This window comes from Triticum dicoccoides, chromosome 4A, assembly GCF_002162155.2.
Source record: "Triticum dicoccoides isolate Atlit2015 ecotype Zavitan chromosome 4A, WEW_v2.0, whole genome shotgun sequence".
NCBI classification, from domain to species: Eukaryota; Viridiplantae; Streptophyta; class Magnoliopsida; order Poales; family Poaceae; genus Triticum; species Triticum dicoccoides.
Window position 1 is genome coordinate 456,507,357 of NC_041386.1, and position 14,680 is coordinate 456,522,036.

Genomic DNA, 14,680 nt, shown 5'->3' on the forward strand with positions numbered 1-14,680 from the left:
CGCAGTAGTGCCTAGGTATTTGATACTGGTTCCGTTGCTAATATCTGCAACTCGAAACAGGGGCTATGGATCAAGCGAAGATTGGCTAAGGACGAGGTGACGATGCGTGTGGGAAATGGTTCCAAAGTCGATGTGATCGCCGTCGGCACGCTACCTCTACATCTACCTTCAGGATTAGTTTTAGACCTAAATAATTGTTATTTGGTGCCAGCGTTGAGCATGAACATTATATCTGGATCTTGTTTGATGCGAGACGGTTATTCATTTAAATCAGAGAATAATGGTTGTTCTATTTATATGAGTAATATCTTTTATGGTCATGCACCCTTGATGAGTGGTCTATTTTTACTAAATCTTGATAGTGGTGATACACATGTTCATAGTATTGAAGCCAAAAGATGCAGAGTTGATAATGATAGTGCAACTTACTTGTGGCACTACCGTTTGGGTCATATTGGTGTAAAGCGCATGAAGAAACTCCATTCTGATGGACTTCTGGAATCACTTGATTATGAATCACTTGGTACTTGCGAACCATGCCTCATGGGCAAGATGACTAAAACTCCGTTCTTCGGAACAATGGAGCGAGCAACAGAGTTATTGGAAATCATACATACTGATGTATGTGGTCCAATGAACATGGAGGCTTGCGGCGGATATCGTTTTTTCTCACCTTCATAGATGATTTAAGCAGATATGGGTATATCTACTTAATGAAACATAAGTCTGAAACATTTGAAAAGTTCAAAGAATTTCATAGTGAAGTGGAAAATCATCGTAACAAGAAAATAAAGTTTCTACGATCTGATCATGGAGGAGAATATTCTAGTTACGAGTTTGGTCTTCATTTGAAACAATGCAGAATAGTTTCGCAACTCACGCCACCCGGAACACCACAGCGTAATGGTGTGTCCGAACGTCGTAATCGTACTTTACTAGATAAGGTGCAATCTATGATGTCTCTCACTGATTTGCCACTATCATTTTGGGGTTATGCTTTAGATACAGCTGCATTCACGTTAAATAGGGCACCATCTAAATCCGTTGAGACGACACCTTATGAACTGTGGTTTGGCAAGAAACCCAAGTAGTTGTTTCTTAAAGTTTGGGGCTGCGATGATTATGTGAAAAAGCTTCAGCCTGATAAGCTCAAACCCAAATCGAAGAAATGTGTCTTTATAGGATTCCCAAATGAGACTATTGGGTACACCTTCTATCACAGTTCCGAAGGCAAGATATTCGTTGCTAAGAATGGATCCTTTCTAGAGAAGGAGTTTCTCTCAAAAGAAGTGAGTGGGAGGAAAGTAGAACTTGATGAGGTAATTGTACCTTATCCCTTATTGGAAAGTAGTTCATCACTGAAATCAGTTCCAGTGATTCCTACACCAGTAAGTGAGGAAGCTAATGATGATGATCATGAAACTTCTGATCAAGTTACTACCGAACCTCGTAGGTCAATCAGAGTAAGATCCGCACCATAGTGGTACGGTAATCCTGTTCTAGAAGTCATGTTAGTTGACCATGACGAACCTACGAACTATGAGGAAGCGATGATGAGCCCAGATTCCGCAAAATGGCTTGAGGCCATGAAATCTGAGATGGGATCCATGTATGAGAACAAAGTGTGGACTTTGGTTGACTTGCCCGATGATCGGCAGGCCATAGAGAATAAATGGATCTTCAAGAAGAAGACTGACGCTGACGGTAATGTTACTGTCTACAAAGCTCGACTTGTTGCAAAAGGTTTTCGACAAGTTCAAGGAGTTGACTATGATGAGACCTTCTCACCCGTAGCGATGCTTAAGTTCGTTCGAATCATGTTAGCAATTGCCGCATTTTATGATTATGAAATTTGGCAAATGGATGTAAAAACTACATTCCTTAATGGATATCTTAAAGAAGAGTTGTATATGATGCAACCAGAAGGTTTTGTCGATCCAAAAGGTGCTAACAAAGTGTGCAAGCTCCAGCGATCCATTTATGGACTGGTGCAAGCCTCTCGGAGTTGGAATATACGCTTTGATAGTGTGGTCAAAGCATATGGTTATATACAGACTTTCGGAGAAGCCTGTATTTACAAGAAAGTGAGTGGGAGCTCTGTAGCATTTCTGATATTATATGTAGATGACATATTATTGATCGGAAATGATACTAAATTTATGAATAGCATAAAAGGATACTTGAATAAGAATTTTTCTATTGAAGACCTCGGTGAAGCTGCTTATATATTTGGCATCAAGATCTATAGAGATAGATCAAGACACTTAATTGGACTTTCACAAAGCACATACCTTGATAAAGTTTTGAAGAATTTCAAAATGGATCAAGCAAAGAAAGGGTTTCTTGCCTGTGTTACAAGGTGTGAAGTTGAGTTAGACTAAATGCCCGACCACTGCAGAAGATAAAGAGCAAATGAAAGTCATTCCCTATGCTTCAGCCATAGGTTCTATCATGTATGCAATGTTGCGTACCAGACCTGATGTGTGCCTTGCTATTACTTTAGCAGGGAGGTACAAAGTAATCCAGGAGTGGATCACTGGACAGCGGTCAAGAACATCCTGAAATACGTGAAAAGGACTAAGGATATGTTTCTTGTTTATGGAGGTGACAAAGAGCTCGTCGTAAACGGTTACATTGATGCAAGCTTTGACACTGATCCAGATGACTCTAAGTCACAAACCGGATACATATTTTTTTAAATGGTGGAGCTGTCAGTGTTGGGGAACGTAGTAATTTCAAAAAAAATCCTACACACATGCAAGATCATGGTGATGCATAGCAATAAGAGGGGAGAGTATCGTCTACGTACCCTCGTAGACTGTAAGCGGAAGCGTTATGACAACGCGGTTGATGTAGTCGTACGTCTTCACGATAGACCAATCCCTAGTACTGAACGTACGGCACCTCCGTGATCTGCACACATTCAACTCGGTGACATTTCGTGAACTCACGATCCAGCAGAGCTTCAAGGGAGAGTTTCGTCAGCACAACAGCGTGATGACGGTGATGACGATGCTACCGGAACAGGGCTTCGCTTAAGCACCGCTACAATATAACCGAGGTGGATTATGGTGGAGGGGGCACCGCACACGGCTAAAAGATCAACTGATCAACTTGTGTGTTCTAGGGTGCCCCCTGCCCCCGTATATAAAGGAGCAAGGGGGGAGGCCGGCCGACCCTCCTAGGGTGTGCCAGGAGGAGTCCTCCTACTAGTAGGAGTAGGACTCCCCTTTCCTACTCTTACTAGGAGGAGGAAACGAAGGGGAAAGGGGAGAAGGAAGGAGAGGAAGGAAAGGAGGAAAGGGGGGAGGCCCCCTAGTCCAATTCGGTTTGGGCTAGGGGGGCCACACGCCCTGCCTTGTCTTGCCTCCTCTCTTCCACCACTTGGCCCATGAGGCCCAATCCTTCTTCCCCGTATTCAGGTAACTCCCATGTACTCCAAAAAATAGCCGAATCACTCGGAACCTTTCCGATGTCCAAATATAGTCGTCCAATATATCAATCTTTACGTCTCGACCATTTAGAGACTCCTCGTCATGTCCCCGATCTCATCCGGGACTCCGAACTACCTTCGGTACATCAAAACACATAAACTCATAATACCAATCGTCACCGAACGTTAAGCGTGCGGACCCTACGGCTTCAAGAACTATGTAGACATGACCGAGACTCGTCTCTGGTCAATAACCAATATCGGAACCTGGATGCTCATATTGGTTCCTACATATTCTACGAAGATCTTTATTGGTCAGACCGCATAACAACATATGTTGTTCCCTTTGTCATCGGTATGTTACTTACCCGAGATTCGATCATCGGTATCTCAATACGCGGTTCAATCTCGTTACCGGCAAGTCTCTTTACTCGTTTTTAATGCATCATCCCGCAACTAACTCATTAGTCACATTGCTTGCAAGGCTTATAGTGATGTGCATTAGCGAGAGGGCCCAGAGATACCAATCTGACAATCGAAGTGACAAATCATATTCTTGATCTATGCCAACTCAACAAGCACCATCGGAGACACCTGTAGAGCACCTTTATAATTACCCAGTTACATTGTGACGTTTGGTAGCACACAAAGTGTTCCTCCGGTACCCGGGAGTTGCATAATCTCATAGTCATAGGAACATGTATAAGTCATGAAGAAAGCAGTAGCAACAAACTAAACGATCATCGTCCTAAGCTAACGGAATGGGTCAAGTCAATCACATCATTCTCTAATGATGGGATCCCGTTAATCAAATGACAACTATGTCTATGGCTAGGAAACTTAACCATCTTTGATTCAACGAGCTAGTCAAGTAGAGGCATACTAGTGACACTCTGTTTGTCTATGTATTCACACATGTACTAAGTTTCCGGTTAATACAATTCTAGCATGAATAATAAATATTTATCATGATATAAGGAAATAAAAATAACTTTATTATTGCCTCTAGGGCATATTTCTTCAGTCTCCCACTTGCACTAGAGTCAATAATCTAGTTCACATCTTTATGTGATTAGTTCACATCTCCATGTGACTAATACCCAAAGGGTTTACTAGAGTCAATAATCTAGTTCACATCGCTATGTGATTAACACCCAAAGAGAGATCATGTTTTCCTTATGAGAGAAGTTTAGTCGACGGGTCTGCAACATTCAGATCCGTATGTATTTCGCAAATTTCTATGTCTACAATGCTCTACACAGAGCTACTCTAGCTAATTGCTCCCACTTTCAATGTGTATCCAGATTGAGACTTAGAGTCATCTAGATTGATGTAAAAAGCTTGCATCAACGTAACTCTTTACGACGAACTCTTTTATCACCTCCATAACCGAGAAATATTTCCTTAGTCCTCTAAGGATAATTTTGACCGTTGTCCAGTGATCTACCCCTAGATCACTATTGTACTCCTTTGCCAGAATCTTGCTAAGGTATACAATAGGACTGGTAAACAACATAGCATACTTTATAGAACCTATGAGTGAGGCATAGGGAATGACTTTTCATTCTCTTTCTATTTTTTGCTGTGGTCGGGTTTTGAGTCGTTACTCAACTTCACACCTTGCAGCATAGGCAAGAACTCCTTCTTTGACTGTTCCATTTTGAACCACTTTAAAATCTTGTCAATGTATGTACTCATTGAAAATATATCAAGCGTCTTGATCTATCTCTATAGATCTTGATGCTCAATATGTAAGTAGCTTCATTGAGGTCTTTCTTTGAAAAACTCTTTTCAAACACTCCTTTATGTTTTCCAGAAAATTCTACATTATTTCCGATCAACAATATGTCATTCACATATACTTATCAGAAATGTTGTAGTGCTCCCACTCACTTTGTTGTAAATACAAGCTTCACCGCAAGTCTGTATAAAACTATATGCTTTGATCAACTCATCAAAGCGTATATTCCGACTCTGAGATGCTTGCACCACTCCATAGATGGATCGCTGGAGCTTGCACATTTTGTTAGCACCTTTAGGATTGAAAAAACCTTCTGGTTGCATCATATACAACTCTTCTTTAAGAAATCCATGAAGGAATATAGTTTTGACATCCATTTGCTAGATTTCATAAAATGCGGCAACTTCTAACATGATTCGGACAGACTTTTAAGCATCGATACGAGTGAGAAAATCTCATCGTAGTCAACACCTTGAACTTGTCGAAAACATTTTGCGACAATTAGAGCTTTGTAGATAGTAACACTACTATCAACGTCCGTCTTCCTCTTGAAGATCCATTTATTCTTAATGACTCACTGATCATCTGGCAAGTCAATCAAAGTCCATACTTTGTTCTCATATATGGATCCCATCTCAGATTTCATGGCCTCAAGCCATTTCGCGACATATGGGCTCATCATCGCTTCCTCATAGTTCATAGGTTCGTCATGGTCTAGTAACATGACTTCCAGAAAGGATTACTGTACCACTCTGGTGCGGACCATACTCTGGTTGTTCTACAAGGTTCGGTAGTAACTTTATTAGAAGTTTCATGATCGTCATCATTAGCTTCCTCACTAATTGGTGTAGAAATCACAAGAACTGATTTCTGTGATGAACTACTTTCCAATTCGGGAGAAGGTACAATTGCCTCATCAAGTTCTACATTCCTCCCATTCACTTCTTTTGAGAGAAACTTCTTCTCTAGAAAGGATCCACTCTTAGCAACAAAGATATTGCCTTTCGGATCTGTGATAGAAGGTGTACCCAACAGTTTCTTTTGGGTATCCTATGAAGACGCACTTTTCCAATTTAGGTCTGTGCTTATCAGGCTGAAACTTTTCACATAAGCATCACAACCCCAAACTTTAAGAAACGATAGCTTAGGTTTCTTGTTAAACCACAATTCATATGGTGTCGTCTCAACGGATTTATATGATGCCCTATTTAACGTGAATGCAGCTGTCTCTAATGCATAACCCCAAAACAACAGTGATAAATCGATAAGAGACATCATAGATTGCACCATATCTAATAAAGTACGGTTATGACGTTCGGACACACCATTACGCTGTGGTGTTCCAGGTGGCGTGAGTTGCGAAACTATTCCGCATTGTTTCAAATGAAGACCAAACTTGTAACTCAAATATTCTCCTCTACGATCAGATCGTAGAAACTTTATTTTCTTGTTACGATGATTTTCCACTTCACTCTGAAATTCTTTGAAATTTTCAAATGTTTCAGACTTATGTTTCATCAAGTAGATCTACCCATATCTACTCAAATCATCTATGAAGATCAGAAAATAATGATACCCGTCGCGAGCCTCAACACTCATCGGACTGCATACATCAGTATGTATTATTTCCAACAAGTTTTTTGCTTGCTCCATTGTTCCAGAGAACGGAGTCTTAGTCATCTTGCTCATGAGGCATGGTTCGCAAGCATCAAGTGATTCAATCAAGTGATTCCAAAAGCCCATCAGCATGGATTCTCTTCATGCACTTTACACCAACATGACCTAAACGGCAGTGCCACAAATAAGTTGCACTATCATTATTAACTTTGCATCTTTTAGCTTCAATATTATGAATATGTGTATCACTACGATCGAGAATCAATAAACCATTCACCTTGGGTGTATGATCATTGAAGGTTTTATTCATGTAAACAGAACAACAATTATTCTCTGACTTTAAATGAATAACCGTATTGCAATAAACATCATCAAATCATTCATGCTTAACACAAACACCAAATAACATTTATTTAGGTTCAACACTAATCCCGAAAGTATAGGGAGTGTGCAATGATGATCATATCAATCTTGGAACCACTTCCAACACACTTCGTCACTTCACCCTTAACTAGTCTCTGTTCAATCTGCAACTCCCGTTTCGAGTTACTAATCTCAGCAACTGAACTAGTATCAAATACTGAGGGGTTGCTATAAACACTAGTAAAGTACACATCAATAACATGTATATCAAATATACCTTTGTTCACTTTGCCATCCTTCTTATCCGCCAAATACTTGGGGCAGTTCTGCTTCTAGTGACCAGTCCCTTTGTAGTAGAAGCACTTAGTCTCAGGCTTAGGTCTAGACTTGGGCTTCTTCACTTGAGCAGCAACTTGCTTGCCATTCTTCTTGAAGTTCCCCTTCTTCCCTTTTCCCTTTTCTTGAAACTAGTGGTCTTGTCAACCATCAACACTTGATGCTTTTCTTGATTTCTACCTTCGTCAATTTCAGCATCACGAAGAGCTTGGGAATCGTTTCTGTTATCCCTTGCATATTATAGTTCATCGCGAAGTTCTAGTAACTTGGTGATAGTAACTAGAGAACTCTGTCAATCACTATCTTATTTGGAAGATTAACTCCCACTTGATTCAAGTGATAGTAGTACTTAGACATTCTGAGCACAGCTCACTAGCTGAGCTATTCTCCTCCATCTTGTAGGAAAAGTGCTTGTCAGAGGTCTCATACCTCTCGACACGGGCAAGAGTATGAAATACCAATTTCAACTCTTAGAACATATTATATGTTCCATGGCGTTCAAAACGTCTTTGAAGCCCCGATTCTAAGCCGTCAAGCATGGTGCACTAAACTATCAAGTAGTCATCATATCGTGCTCGCCAAACGTTCATAGCGTCTGCATCTGCTCCTGTAATCGGTCTGTCACCTAGCGGTGCATCAAGGACATAATTCTTCTGTGCAGCAATGAGGATAATCCTCAGATCACGGATCCAATTTGCATCATTTCTACTAACATCTTTCAACTTAGTTTTTCTCTAGGAACATATCAAAATAAATGGGTAGCTACATTGCGAGCTATTGATCTACAACATAGTTATGCAAATACTATCAGGACTAAGTTCATGATAAATTAAAGTTCAATTAATCATATTACTTAAGAACTCCCACTTCGATAGACATGCCTCTAGTCATCTAAATGATCACGTGATCCAAATCAACTAAACCATGTCTGATCATCACGTGAGATGGAGTAGTTTTCAATGGTGAACATCACTATGTTGATCATATCTACTATATGATTCACGCTCGACCTTTCAGTCTCCAGTGTTTCGAGGCCATATCTGCATATGCTAGGCTCGTCAAGTTTAACCCGAGTATTCTGCGTGTGTAAAACTATCTTACACCTATTGTAGATGAACGTTGAGCTTATCACACCCGGTCATCACGTGGTGTCTTGGCACGACGAACTTTGGCAACGGTGCATACTCAGGGAGAACACTTTTACCTTGAAATTTAGTGAGAGATCATCTTACAATGCTACCACCGAACTAAGCAAAAATAAGATGTATAAAAGATAAACATCACATGCAATCCAAATATGTGACATGATATGGCCATCATCATCTTGTGCTTTTGATCTCCATCTGCAAAGTACTGTCATGATCTTTATTGTTACCGGCATGACACCATGATCTCCATCATCTTGATCCTTTTTCAACGTGTCGTCACATGGTCGTCTCACCAGCTATTGCTTTTGCAACTATTGCTATCGCATAGCGATAAAGTAAAGCAATTACATGGCACTTGAAACTTCTGCAATAATGAGACAACCATAATGCTTTTGCCAGTTGCCGATAACTTCAACAAAACATGATCATCTCATACAACAATTTATATCTCATCACGTCTTGACCATATCACATCACAACATGCCCTGCAAAAACAAGTTAGACGTCCTCTACTTTGTTGTTGCAAGTTCTACGTGGCTGCTACGGGCTGAGCAAGAACCGTTCTTACCTACACATTAAAACCACAACTATAGTTCGTCAAGTTAGTGCTGTTGTAACCTTCAACAAGGACCGGGCGTAGTCAAACTCGGTTCAACTAAAGTCGGAGAAACTGACACCCGCCAGCCACCTGTGTGCAAAGCACGTCGGTAGAACCAGTCTCGCGTAAGCGTACGCGTAATGTCGGTCCGGGCCGCTTCATCCAACAATACCGCCGAACCAAAGTATGACATGATGGTAAGCAGTATGACTTGTATTTCCCACAACTCACTTGTGTTCTACTCGTGCATATAACATCTACGCATAAACCTGGATCGGATGCCACTGTTGGGGAACGTAGTAATTTCAAAAAAATTCCTACGCACACGCAAGATCATGGTGATGCATAGCAACGAGAGGGGAGAGTATCGTCTATGTACCCTTGTAGACCGTAAGCAGAAGCGTTATGACAATGCAGTTTATTTAGTTGTATGTCTTCACGATCGACCGATCCCTAGTACCGAACGTACGGCACCTCCGCGACATGCACACGTTCAGCTCGGTGACGTCCCGTGAACTCACGATCCAGTAGAGCTTCGAGGGAGAGTTTCGTCAGCACAACGGCGTGATGATGGTGATGATGATGCTACCGGAACAGGGCTTCGCCTAAGCACCACTACAATATAACCGAGGTTGATTATGGTGGAGGGGGCCACCGCACACGGCTAAAAGATCAACTGATCAACTTGTGTGTTCTAGGGTGCCCCCTGCCCCTGCATATAAAGGAGCAAGGGGGAGGCCGGCCGTCCCTCCTAGGGCGCGCCAGGAGGAGGAGTCCTCCTCCTAGTAGGAGTAGGACTCCCCTTTCCTACTCCTACTAGGAGGAGGAAAGGAAGGGGAAAGGGGAGAAGGAAGGAGAGGAAGGAAAGGAGGAAAGGGGGGCCAACCCCCTAGTCCAATTCGGTGTGGGCTAGGGGGTCGCGCGCCCTGCCTTGTCCTGCCTCCTCTCTTCCACCACTTGGCTCATGAGGCCCAATACTTCTTCCCCCGTATTCCCGTAACTCCCCGGTACTCCGAAAAATATCTGTATCACTCGGAACCTTTCCGATGTCCGAATATAGTCGTCCAATATATCGATCTTTACGTCTCGACCATTTCAAGACTCCTCATCATGTCCCCGATCTCATCCGAGACTCCGAACTACCTTCGGTACATTAAAACAAATAAACTCATAATACCAATTGTCACCGAATGTTAAGCGTGCGGACCCTACGGGTTCGAGAACTATGTAGACATGACCGAGACTCGTCTCCGGTCAATAACCAATAGCAGAACCTGGATGCTCATATTGGTTCCTACATATTCTACGAAGACCTTTATCGGTCAAACCCCATAACAACATACGTTGTTCCCTTTGTCATCGGTATGTTACTTGCCCGAGATTCAATTGTCGGTATCTCAATACCTAGTTCAATCTCGTTACCGGCAAGTCTCTTTACTCATTCTGTAATGCATCGTCCCACAACTAACTCATTAGTCACATTGCTTGCAAGGCTTATAGTGATGTGCATTACCAAGAGGGCCCAGAGATACCTCTCCGACAATCGGAGTGACAAATCATATTCTTGATCTATGCCAACTCAACAAGCACCATCGGAGACACCTGTAGAGCACCTTTATAATCACCCAGTTACGTTGTGACGTTTGGTAGCACACAAAGTGTTCCTCCGGTACTCGGGAGTTGCATAATCTCATAGTCATAGGAACATGTATAAGTCATGAAAAAAGCAGTAGCTACAAACTAAACGATCATCGTGCTAAGCTAACCAAATGGGTCAAGTCAATCACATCATTCTCTAATGATGTGATCCCGTTAATCAAATGACAACTCATGTCTATGGCTGGGAAACTTAACCATCTTTGATTCAACGAGCTAGTCAAGTAGAGGCATACTAGTGACACTCTGTTTGTCTATGTATTCACACAGTTACTAAGTTTCCGGTTAATACAATTCTAGCATGAATAATGAACATTTATCATAATATAAGGAAATAAAAATAACTTTGTTATTGCCTCTACGACATATTTCTTTAGTCACTTGGTGCAGTTCCAAGTAGAGCGTCGTGGCGGGATCTACGTGTGAAGCGAAGTACATAGCTATTTCGGAAGCAGCAAATGAAGGAGTTTGGATGAAGGAGTTCATATCCGATCTAGGTGTAATACCTAGTGCATCGGGTCCAATGAAAATCTTTTGTGACAATACTGGTGCAATTGCCTTGGCAAAGGAATCCAGATTTCACAAGAGAACCAAGCACATCAAGAGACGCTTCAATTACATCCGCGATCAAGTCAAGGAGGGAGACATAGAGATTTGCAACATACATACGGATCTAAATGTTGCAGACCCGTTGACTAAGCCTCTCTCACGAGCAAAACATGATCAGCACCAAGACTCCATGGGTGTTAGAATCATTACAATGTAATCTAGATTATTGACTCTAGTGCAAGTGGGAGACTGAAGGAAATATGCCCTAGAGGCAATAATAAAGTTGTTATTTATATTTCCTTATATCATGATAAATGTTTATTATTCATTTTAGAATTGTATTAACCGGAAACTTAGTACATGTGTGAATACATAGACAAACAGAGTGTCACTAGTATGCCTCTACTTGACTAGCTTGTTGAATCAATGATGGTTATGTTTCCTGACCATAGACATGAGTTTTCATTTGATTAACGGGATCACATCATTAGATAATGATGTGATTGACTTGACCCATCTGTTAGCTTAGCACGGTGATCATTTAGTTTGTTGCTATTGCTTTCTCCATAACTTATACATGTTCCTATGACTATGAGATCATGCAACTCCCGAATACTAGAGGAACACTTAGTGTGCTATCAAACTTCACAGCGTAACTGGATGACTATAATGATGCTCTACAGGTGTCTCCGATGGTGTTTGTTGAGTTGGCATAGATCGAGATTAGGATTTGTAACTCCGTGTATCGGAGAGGTATCTCTGGGCCCTCTCGGTAATTCACATCACTATAAGCCTTGCAAGCAATGTGACTAATGAGCTAGTCACGGGATGTTGCATTACGGAATGAGTAAAGAGACTTGCCGGTAACGACATTGAACTAGGTATTGGGATACCGACGATCGAATCTCGGGCAAGTAACATATCGATGACAAAGGGAACAACGTATGTTGTTATGCGGTTTGACCGATAAAGATCTTCGTAGAATATGTAGGAACCAATATGAGGATCCAGGTTCCGCTATTTGTTATTGACCGGAGATGAGTCTCCGTCATGTCTACATAGTTCTCGACCCGTAGGGTCCGCACGCTTAACGTTCGTTGAGGAACGGTATTATGAGTTTATGTGTTTTGATGAACCAAAGGTTGTTTGGAGTCCCGGATGTGATCACGGGATGACGAGGAGTCTTGAAATGGTCGAGAATAAAGATCGATATATTGGAAGCCTATGTTTGGACATCGGAATGGTTCCGAGTGAGTTCGGGCATATACCAGAGTACCGGGGGGTTACCGGAACCCCCTGGGGAGTATATCGGCCCTAATGAGCTTTAGTGGAGAGAGAGATAGAGGCGGCCATGGCAAGCCGCGTTCCCCCTCCCCTTCTGGTCCAAATTGCACTTATTCCGTGAATCAATACTATTTTTAGGCAAAGAGGAAACCAAGTTTTAGCACAAGCTCTAAGCGAAAACGGGAATGGCTTCAATTTAACAATATCATTGTCCACATCTTTCTTATTTTACATATCACACAAATCAACAAAGTTGTTTAGATGGGTAGTGGCATCTTCACTAGGAAGGCAAGAAAACAGATCTTTCATGACAAGATTCAGCAAAGCAGTATTAATTTCACAAGATTCAGCATCGGTAAGAGGAGCAATCAGAGTGCTAATAAAATCATTATTGTTGGTATTGGAAAATTCATACAATTTACTATTATCCTGAGCCATCATGACAAACAATCCAACACACAAGCAAGCAAGAGGCAAGCAAAAAGAGGCGAACGAGAAAAAGGCGAGCAGAAAAGAGGGCGAATAAAACGGCAAGGCTGAAGTGGGGGAGAAGAAAACAAGAGGAAAATGGCAAATAATGTAATGCGAGGGATAAGAGTTTGTGATGGGTACTTGGTATGTCTTGACTTGATGCAACCTCCCCGGAAACGGCGCCAGAAATCCTTCTTGCTACCTCTTGAGCATTCATTGGTTTTCCCTTGAAGAGGAAAGGGTGATGCAGCATAGTAGTGTAAGTATTTCCCTCAATTTTTGATAACCGAGGTATCAATCCAGTAGGAGGTAACACACAAGTCACCTAGTACCTGCACAAGCAAACAAGAACCTCGCAACCAACGCAATAAAGGGGTTGTCAATCCCTTCACGGTCACTTACGAAAGTGAGATCTGATAAAGATAATAATATAAATATTTTTGGTATTTTTATGATATGGATTACAAAATAAAGATTGCAAAATAAATGGTAATAGAAATAGCAAATTGATATGGAAATAATATGATGGAAGATAGACCCAGGGGCCATAGGTTTCACTAGTGGCTTCTCTCAAGATAGCAAATTCTACGGTGGGTGAACAAATTACTGTCGAGCAATTGATAGAAAAGCGAATACTTATGAGAATATCTAGGCATGATCATGTATATAGGCATCACGTCCGCGACAAGTAGACCGAAACGATTCTGCATCTACTACTATTACTCCACACATCGACCGCTATCCAGCATGCATCTAGAGTATTAAGTTCTTAAGAACAGAGTAACGCATTAGGCAAGATGACATGATGTAGAGGGATAAACTCAAGCAATATGATATAAACCCCATCTTTTTATCCTCGATGGCAACAATAAAATATGTGCCTTGCTGCCCCTGCTGTCACTGGGAAAGGACACCGGAAGATTGAACCCAAAGCTAAGAACTTCTCCCATTGCAAGAACAATCAATCTAGTAGGCCAAACCAAACTGATAATTCGAAGAGACTTGCAAAGATATTGAAATCATGCATAAAAAATTTCAGAGAAGAATCAAATATTGTTCATAGATACTCTTGATCATAAACCCACAATTCATCGGATCTCGACAAACAGACCGCAAAAAGAATTACATCCAATAGATCTCCAAGAGAATCAAGGAGAACTTTGTATTGAGATCCAAAGAGAGAGAAGAAGCCATCTAGCTAATAACTATGGACCCGAAGGTCTTTGGTAAACTACTCACACATCATCAGAGAGGCTATGGTGTTGATGTAGAAGCCCTCCGTGATCGATTCCCCCTCCGGCAAAGCACCGGAAAAGGCCCCAAGATGGGATCTCACGAGTACAGAAGGTTGCGGCGGTGGAAATAGGGTTTCATGGTAACCTGGATGTTTTCGGGGTATATGGGTATATATAGGAGGAAGAAGTACGTCGGTGGAGCTGCGAGGGGCCCACAAGGGTGGGGGCGCGCCTACCCCCTGGGCACGC